We start from the raw sequence: 9,920 nt of genomic DNA, 5'->3' as shown, positions 1-9,920 counted from the left end.
CGAATCATTATTTATATTTTTCTTCCTTTTAACAAAGATTGCATTTAATATAAATGGTAAAGGATCATATGTTAAAACCGTATTCCTTATTATTATTGTTTAGCTTCAGTACCTCTTGTTGTTGAGCTTCAATGATTATTTTCACATGGAAATGAGCTTTTTATAGAGTGTTTTATATAATTGATTCAACGATTCTCCTGGGAAATAATATCGACGATGTTCAAAGCCGAAACTGGTGTGCACGATTTCAGAAATAGTTTAATTCCTTTTTACAAAGGAAATTTCTCATTCGCACGAATTGTTCAATAAAGAGGATAATAAATGAAAATTTAGTCGGTTTAATGGGACTTTAATGAACTAGCTGGTGAATTTAATAAATCATCGTCTCGAGAAAGAGAGATTTAATTTATCAAATATGACAATGTTACAAGAGGAGACGACTTGTATTAATAAGCATTGTCGGAAAGCTATTAATTCAATTAGTAGATAAAAGATCTTTTGCCAAAAAAATATTACCTATTATACCGAGTATGAGGTTTAGTTGGGTAATCCAATCGTTGTTGCATAAATGTCGAATAAAATATGAATAAAATAAAGAATTTTCCATATTTTTTAGTGCTTTAGAAAATCAGTAATATTTTTTGTAAAATATCCTTTGTTTCACATTTCTTAGTAGTGCAATTAATGTTACAGAGCCAACATAAAATGGTTTCTACTGTCATTAATAAGACGATAATTTATTTCTATCTATTTATTATTTCTCTCAATTTATCTCTATCTCTATATTATTTATTTCAATTCTTGATTTTTATTAATGTATACAAAATTGCGTGGATTGTTGTCCAGCTCCGAATACAAATCAGAAATAAACCAGCTGTATTCTGCCACCGATATTATACTTTGAACAGTGATAGAGGAGGATATTTCCATAACCTAATAACGTGTCACATGTCGTGTCGCAATGATAGTAGACTCATGCCCGAAAACAAATTCGTAGAACAATGTTTCCTGCGACGTAAACATGAGTTGAAATCTATATTGAAAAGCGCAGTTTCAAAGCGCTCAGAATCATCTCGACGTCAGTCTAACAATTGCAGAGCAATCACTGAACACACGTAAACGAAATTAGTGAGCAACTAATTCGTTCCAATAACAATAATTAACAATGAACAAATCGAAAAAATTTTGTAAATGGGAGCGATCGGTGAACTATCCGTAGAAGATACGAAAAGTTTCATTCCTATTACTCAATTCAATATTGAGTAATAGACATTTATAAAAATTGAATTTTTGCAAGAAGAAAGTTTACAATGACTAAATCAAAAAAATTGTTTTAGCGGAATCAAAGGGAGAATATGTCATGCAACATCGGCGAACATGCATAAAAAAAGAAATGTACATGTCGAACATAAGCACCTTCCTTCTCTTTTAAAGTCGGTATAAAAATATTAATAATTGCGTAAGATTTAAATCCTTATTAAGTCTCTACAGTTAATTCGAGAACATTCTATGTTTATTTCTGCATTATATCAACTTAGTAATGAAACAGTTAATTTTAATATCATTTCGTAAACCAAATACAAACGGACACAGTTGCATAATGATCATTTAATTATTATAGCTGTTAATATTAGTACATTCACATCAGCTCGCTATCAATAAAATATGTTTCGTGTATATTTAATCAGGAAACATCATTCCTAATTAACAATTTATTCTAAATTTCTAAAAATGAAACTGTGATAGCTAGCTGCGCTAACACAGAAAAAACATTGCCGTGTAAACGTTTAGCACATGGAAATAGCAAAATTACTTTCGCGAAAGCCGTTAGTTTCCAATAAATAACTTTAATATAATGAACAACAAACAAGGCCAGACAGCCATTTTAACGTCAATTTTCTCTAGCAACAATACCTTCGTCAAAAGTGCATCCGAAAATACACGAAGTTTTCACGAAGGAAAAATAGACAGATAGCGCAGAGCCACTGAACAAGTACAGACGTAAGAATTTCCGGCTGAAACTAAAGCATCGAAAAAATGACTTGAAGTGATTCAACCAAACACACTCTTCGTCCCTTCGAAGCTAATACAGCTTTTATTCGAAATAAATTTTTGAAGAACGTTTTTTAAAAAAATATTTCACTTTAAAAGGAGACAAATGAACGTTCCATGTCCAATAACTCTAACTTCAATATTTCGTGTGTAATTGAAACACAAAACGAGCGTACTAATACCTCTCGCGTAAATTAACCAAACCGGAACAGCAAATAAATATATCGCGTATCGTAGGAGTATTTGCCATCATAGTATTTACATATCGTCATTAACGGACTTAATTATTTATAATGTAACACATACCACGAAAATGTACCATGCCAATGCGATTGGCCACGTTTCCACGCCTATCTTGTTTTCACTTTGTTGTTTGATTTTAAAAATTCTATATTTTATTGCCAGTTTTACAGAAACTAAAACTTTTGTATAAAGATTGTAGAATGAATCAGTTTCTGCGTTGAAAAATTACTAATTTCATGAATGAGGAGTTGGAGAGATCAGCATGTTTATATTAAAGAATATTCTGTGGTATGATATCAAAATTATCATGATGATGATATCATGATGATATCATTAATAGAAAGGCTTGAAGATTTCATTACCGAGCATTTAAAAAATTCTCAAACTTAAACTTAAATTTGAATTTAAATAACTTCAATGACAGTGAATTTTAATTTTTGAAATATTAGTTTCGAAATTATGAAAAGTTAGTTTGTAATGAGATAGGACGATAGATATTAATAGACTGCGGATTTTTATGAATGGACTGCACATAATACGTAAAAGTGTAGAAAATACCCAAAATACAGCACTCGTTAGAATTTTGAATAAGTGAAACAAATTTTTGCCCAAATCTTAGTCTTTTAACTATTTTCATGGGTGTACGAATTTACATAAATACCAGCAATCTAATTATTAAACGTACTAATGTTTTTCTGTACTTTTGTGCCAAACGTATGATAAAAAGAAGGAACGACGAAATTTGTTAAAAAAAGCTAATAGAATTATTCGTCTATAGAATATATGGAACAAGTTTGTTAAAAGTCTCACAGGCTACGGGATACTCTATATAAGAGACCCTAATGAACGTTCGTTTCAATTTTGATTTCCATCAGACACAAGGAAGGTCTCATCAAGCAACGACACATCGACGACGAACGTAAAGGAAGAGAAGAGGGTATTCAATTTCCGCAGGGTGAAAAATTGACGAAGTTTAAAGTGCTCCGCTCGAATTGTCAGCGCGTATGACATAACCGCCGAACGTCTGGGATCCCTGGCTCGTTTAATTCCACTCTATTTTGTCTTGTCGAGCCTCGAGACGAATAAACGATGAAATTTCCTTAAAAAGTGCCTGCCAAAGTATTTCTTGAATGTTATCCTCCCCTTTCGTGTTAGCGGGAAGGCACTCGAAAAGTTGAATTTTCAAGTTAAAATTTTATTTCTCAACCTGATAACATGAATCGCAGTATTATAGAAATAATCTTTATGTTAGGTTTTGATCACATTATTAACTATCGAATTAAAAAATGAACGAGGAAAGATATTACGTCCGAAGGAACAAAAACGTGAGGATTTACGAGTGTAATTTATGATTCTCACTTTCGCAGTCAAGAGACTTTTAGAGAGCGGGACAGTGTTACGATCTTTCGCGGAGAGACGCGGTCGCGAGGAAAGCGCGTCAGCGAGAGGCGTAAATTATCGCTACGATTCGAATAATCGACGCCGTGAATTAGTTGTTCCCTTGTTTCGATTAAGATAACAGAGGTGCTTGGAATGAGTTTAACATTAAATTAACAGGGTTAACATAAACTTGTATATTTGACAATATTTAAAATAATATAATGAACACGCCACAAATTGTTTAACAATTAGTGTGACACAAGAATTCGACCCGACTTTATAATATTTCTTGATGTATTCGTTAGACAAAGCGACTTTAATTTTATTCATCAGAATCTCTCGTTGCATTCTGTTTGAATCCTTAAATGATACCGATTGTCCTTCGATCTTTTCTTTGTCTTCTCTCGGGGACGACCTCCACTACGCTCGGACCACGCCACCGTTCGCGCCTATGTTCACGTATGTCACTTTCTTTGCGTATATGAAATAACGGTCACGTTAAACGAAACGTTTTTAGAACTCGCTGCTTGATGAACTATGCGCTTGTCGCTACATTGTATATTTTTCGTTGATCAGATAAGACGATCTGTCTGCAACACTGTAGTGCCACGAGCGACGGTTAGGAATACGGCCTATGGTAAGCCTTGTGGGGTAACAGACAGTATTTTTAATTTTTTATGCCCATCGTAGTTTCTATAGCTAAGTGTGTCATAAACGCGATATTTTCCGAAGTTGTATTTTTAATTTTGTAGATTATAATGATGCTATGGGTCGAGCGTCACCTGGACGAAGTACCGCGTCTCTAGTACGAATCGAACATCGAAGCGTCACGCTCCTCCACGTATCGCTTACACACTTCCCTCTAAGAATCCTTTGCGTTTCGAGCGCACGGAAGGTCAGTGAATGCAAGCGAGTATACTGATTACCCTTGTTCTTGCGTTCGATGAAAACAAATCAGCGTGCGAGCAATCTCGTTCCAAAGGTTCAAGTGTGAATATCGATCGGAGATTCAGTCTCGTTTAATCATTTGAAGCGATTAGTTGAGCGTCATCCGTGTCTTCGAATCATTAACATCTCGACCAGACATGAAGTAAGACTAGTTAATTCTCTCAACTTTCAGAGAGAAAGGTCTCGCACAATCTCCCTTCTACAGTAACATCTCCACCAGACGTTGAGCAAAGAATTGTTTCCATCTTTCAGCTTTTGGAGAAAGCAGTCCATCTGCATTTCCTGACTCATCAACATCTTTAAGCGTTCGTGGAGACAGAATGAAGTCGCAACGACTAGTTAACAATTCTTCTAATTGTCCTTCTCGTCTCATCAACATCTTCAAACGTTTGTCACGTAAAATAAAAAAAGGGGTAGCTAAAACGAAAAGAAAAAATAAAATGTAACAAAAAAACAAGAGAATTTATTTCTTGTACTCTGAGTTTATACTAACTGCGATTTGGTTCTGACCTCCAGCTGTGACTTTCCAAGACTGAAGCTCTTACAATTTGACTTTCGGTGGGATCTGTTTCTTTTTTGTTTGTCACCTCTCAATATCCCCACTACCCTGTAGGCGTACGTGGCCGTTGTCACGCTTCTAGAACATTCGGTAGAAGGACCGTTGGGATATCGATGACTCATTAGGCACTTCGGCGATATAGATTGTCGCCAAGGCCGCCACATCTTTATCTCCATCATCGGTCCATCGGATTTGAAGTATGCCGATCGTGACACGTTCGTGGACACAACTTTAAGCGATCATGAAGGAGAAATCGTTCTATCAGCCGTGATGATCAGTTGACAGTTCTGTGTGAGATCTGTAAACTGTATCTCCAAGCATTCCTGGAACGAAGGGAAGAGTCATCTTAGTCAGTGAACGATCAGTTGTTCGGGATTTTCAATTGCAAGTAGCATCGACACGCGTTTGCGGACCAGTGTATCGTTAACGTTCGCTATATGCATCGAAGTGTTTCGTGACCTACATTCATAAAGTTTAGTTGTAGATCGTGTCACGACCGGCACACTTCCAATCCGATGGACTAATGACGGAGATAAAGATGTGGCGGCACTTGGCGACAATATATATCGTCGAAATGCCTAATGAGCTATCAATATCCCAACGGTCCTTCCGCCGAATGTTCGAAAAGAAGGCGTGCGTAGTAACGGTCGCGAACGCCTAACGCGTGGATAGTGGGGATATTGAGGAGTGACAAAGGAAAAAGAAATAGATCCGATCGAAAGTCAAATTGTAAGAGCTTCAGTCTTGGAAAGTCACGGCTAGAGTTCAGAAGCAAATCGTAATTAGTATAAACCAAGTGTTAAAAAAATAAATTTTCTTTTTATTTTTTCTATATTTTATTTTTCTTTTCATCTTCGATTTCCTTTTCTTATTTTACGTGACAATCGCGCCGTAGCAGTCGTTTCGTATCACACAATCATCCGCACTAAGCATTCATAAGTTTCTTCTCAGCCATCAAGCACAATTTGAAACCTCATTGTTTGGAGAAGTCTAACCTTTGTTGTCGTTGATCGTTCTTCGCACATTCAACCGTTTTTCTCTACACTTACACTCTAGTGAATCAGTTATCCGAGGTTAATTCGGCGAGTAACAAGCCATACAACGCAGTGTCATCGATATCGGACATACGTGCACGTAACAGGCGCACGGTACAAAAGGATTGGAAGAAACAGATGTTTCACGGAGTAAATGAAAAAGTATAAAATCAAAGCAGCTACATGATTTCAACTACTACAAAAAGAAAGATTGAAGGTATTGTTCTAGTGTCAATGCAATTTTTTTATCTAAAAGTTTTTTTCCAAATCCTATTTTTTGTTCCGCTCAACCATGCATTGTTCTCTTGTCATTTTTTTAACAAAATTAATTTGAACGAAACGCGTTTCAAATTTTGACACTTCACGATAAAAACGCATTCGGCATAATGGCGAAATTCCTCGACTGAAACTCGTTTCTCGTCAACTGGCCGCACCGTCGCGTTCCATAAACTACTAAAAAAATGGTTTCGAAGCGCGTTTCGAAAAATGTCGCAACAAACTGCGAATTGCTGCGTGCCGGGAAAACAAAACCTTGCTCTTCGCTTTTATGTACCGCGTTACTTTTGTTCGCTGCGCAAGAGCACGTGCTTTTGATACACGCTACACAACTGAAAATCTGGTACCGGTGAAACGCTGTTTCCAAAGAGCCTTTGTTTAACGCACACGACGATTCCTTTCTTTTCTTTGCCCCAATATAATAAGAAACGTCAGATGACCGTCCGATTATTTGGTTCGGTTATATAATAAATACTAAAAACAATTACAATTTATATAGAATTTTATGCTAGAATAATAGCAACTAGCAAATAGACCATGTTTTGATAGAAAAAATCATTATTAATGATACCGAGTTATAGAGACCGAGAGCTCGCGCGAACGTTTGTTCGGCAGGGAAACGACGAGGACTAATAGCACAGATGAGGTTGTAATGAATTCTAGGATTTCTTTAGATCAATGAGATACACGCAGGTTAGTTAAGTAAGTTGTTCTCGAAAGATAGAGTTAAAACAGTTAAAAACTTGAGGGACAATATTTTGATATTAATCGGATATCGTTCAGATTTAGCATATTATTACTATGCAAAAACAAGCCTAGAGCATTCGAAAGGAAGAAGAAATACTGATCGAAAAAATGTTCTGGATATTCGTCGTAAATCGAAGCAATGGCTCTGGACCGATCGTTCATCGTGACATGGAAACGATGAAGAATAATGGCGATGGGATGGAAAAGTAATAATAAAACGTTCGCAAACACCGTGGTCGGCTTATCAGCTTTATTTATTGCCACGGGAAGCCGCAGTCAGCGGCGTTTTCCAAGCTTTTCCAGAGCTTAACTCGACCGTGGCCACGTGGTTGCTTTCGAAACCCGGACGAAAGTCGTCACGAAATTTTACCTCCATCGACATGGAGAAACGAGTTCTCGACACGCCAACCCAGTGTGCTGACCGTTCAAGTTCGATAGTTTAACTGCTGACTAGTTTCTTAAAGGATTTTAAGGTTTTAATTTCTTTTCCTTCCTTTCTTATCGGTTTTTACCGGTTTTATATTGCAACCATTGGAAGATCGTTAGGAATAATTGTTATGAGATGGAGGATGCTTGTGAAGAGAAACCCAAAAATTGGCCGTTACTTTATGTTATGAAGCATTAAGAACATTCTTTATACCTTGGTTCTAATGGTTTGAGAAAATTAATCTTTGCAGTAGTTACAAAAAAAAACATTACCACGTTTCCTTATTTTTAAATGAAACAAGTTTTCACCAGGTTTTACGTTTGATTTTCATAGTATCAAATTATTGTAGTGATATGAAAGTATTACCAAATGATATTTGGGACTAAATAAATTATAAAATGTCAATGTTGTTGAGGTGGATAGGTCGTGATAGTTGTGGCTGCCTGTACGGCTGGCTGTAGAGGCAGAGATAGGTTCTGCTGCTGGTGTAGATGCCACTGCTGGGGTACTGTTACATTTTCTTTTTATTTAAGAATCGTGGAAAGATAGATCGGACTACAGTCGCTGGCGGGATTTGAACCCGGATCCCGAACTTTCGTAACCTAAGGCACTAACCACTGCGCTGCCGTCGTCCAACACTAGTTGGTGTCGTCCGGTGGTATTTCATGTCAATTGTCGCCACATTGTATTTATTTAGAATTAATAAATCTATATATTTAGAATTATAAAATAAAATATCATTCTCATTAGAAGCTAATCATACAATTACAGATAAATTTTATTTCATTTCTAAACAATCAAATAAAACGTTGTAATGATTTCTATGGACGTTTCAGTTCCACAGAAATTTTATTACTAAGGAATAGTTCAATCCGAAAAGAAACGGTGTTGTATAACTTTTGCATCTACTTGATGAAAACGCAGAGAATTCTTCTAAACATAGTTTATCATACTTTTATTTTCCAGATCTCTTATTCGCCTTTTAAAATCTCTGTTATAGTTACCATACAGTCAATAAAACATCGGCGAATAGTTAGGCGACAAACAGAAATTTCGAAACTCGTTGGCGATGGAAAGCGTTTGGCCTCGAACTCTGGGAAAACAAGTCGCGTACAAGGGACGTTGTGATTACGATGAATAGCTGACGACCATAAATTGTATCTCGTTGCAGCGACAAACAACGATTCTCGCGCGTGCACCCAATTCTTGTACCCCGGTGACCCGTTCATTCGTCCGATTTTTATCGATTCGTCGGCGCATCAATTAGCGCTATTATCGTTTCGTTACAGCTGTCCTTCCATCGATTCCCTTTTTTTCTACTCAACTTCCCTTTTCGTTCTTCTACCTTTTCCCCTTCGTTTATTTGTCCCTCGCGCGTCGTCGATAAATCGCGGAGCTCTCGATTCAATCAGCGGAACGGACTTCTCGTCTTTCCCTCTCCCTCAAATCTGTCCGGCCCTCTCTTTTCGTTCGCGTTTTAAGTTCACTCGAAGGTTTATTTTACAGATTCGAGTGCTCGCCGATAATCCCGTCGCATTGGATTATACTACTAGTCGGGCAGACGCTTTTTAATTAATCGTACCTCTAGCTGAGAACTTTTTTGGACGCTGAAAGATCGATGTAAACTTAGCAAGACTACCGTACGCTAAAAGTTTCAGGCGTTTCACATTAAGCAACTTGCAAATCTTGCCCTATTTTTCTAAAAGAGATTATTACAGGGAATTGTTATAAAGATTAAAATTGTCTTTGATGTTTATAATTAAATTGCATGCTGCCAGGGGTAAGCAAATATCTACGTAGAGTTCTGAGTGGCAGTGTATAATTCTATATATTAGTAATATTCCAAAAAGAATGAATTTGTTCTGACTTCGGGTCTTATGGAATTCTAAATTAAGCCCTTCGTTCGCATACCCTCGTATCGATGAAACGAATCGACACGAATTTTCAGTCGTGTATTACCCAGTCGAAAACGTTTTATCGACTTATAGTGAAATTTTGACTAGTACGTGAATTCACGTTGATAACGGATAAACATTCAAGTGCGTGTGACAGTTTGAGAACGGACTATTAATTGAAAGTCTCGATGAGTACCGACTCCTTTTCCACCATGTTCCCTCCTCCGAAAAATAATTTCGCCCTGAAAATCGGCCGTCACCCGTTTATCATTCCGTTTCGATTATTGTTTTCTGGATTTTTCATGGTCGTAGCTTGGACACCGTTTCGTTCCATCTATTATCTACATCTCTGTTTGTTA

General features: G+C 36.8%; 1 long non-coding RNA gene across 1 annotated transcript; it reads left to right on the top strand.

The window, feature by feature from the left end:
- Positions 1–5,130: 5,130 nt before the first annotated feature.
- On the top strand, positions 5,131–9,518 carry LOC126923019 (uncharacterized). Its single transcript, XR_007713023.1, has 3 exons — positions 5,131–6,433; positions 7,074–7,185; positions 7,276–9,518. It is a non-coding gene; the product is annotated as an uncharacterized LOC126923019 (long non-coding RNA).
- Positions 9,519–9,920: the final 402 nt, after the last annotated feature.

Source organism: Bombus affinis, chromosome 13 (assembly GCF_024516045.1).
Source record: "Bombus affinis isolate iyBomAffi1 chromosome 13, iyBomAffi1.2, whole genome shotgun sequence".
Lineage (NCBI taxonomy): Eukaryota > Metazoa > Arthropoda > Insecta > Hymenoptera > Apidae > Bombus > Bombus affinis.
The sequence above is the reverse complement of the archived record's forward strand: the minus strand, read 5'-3'. Positions and strand labels throughout refer to the sequence as shown.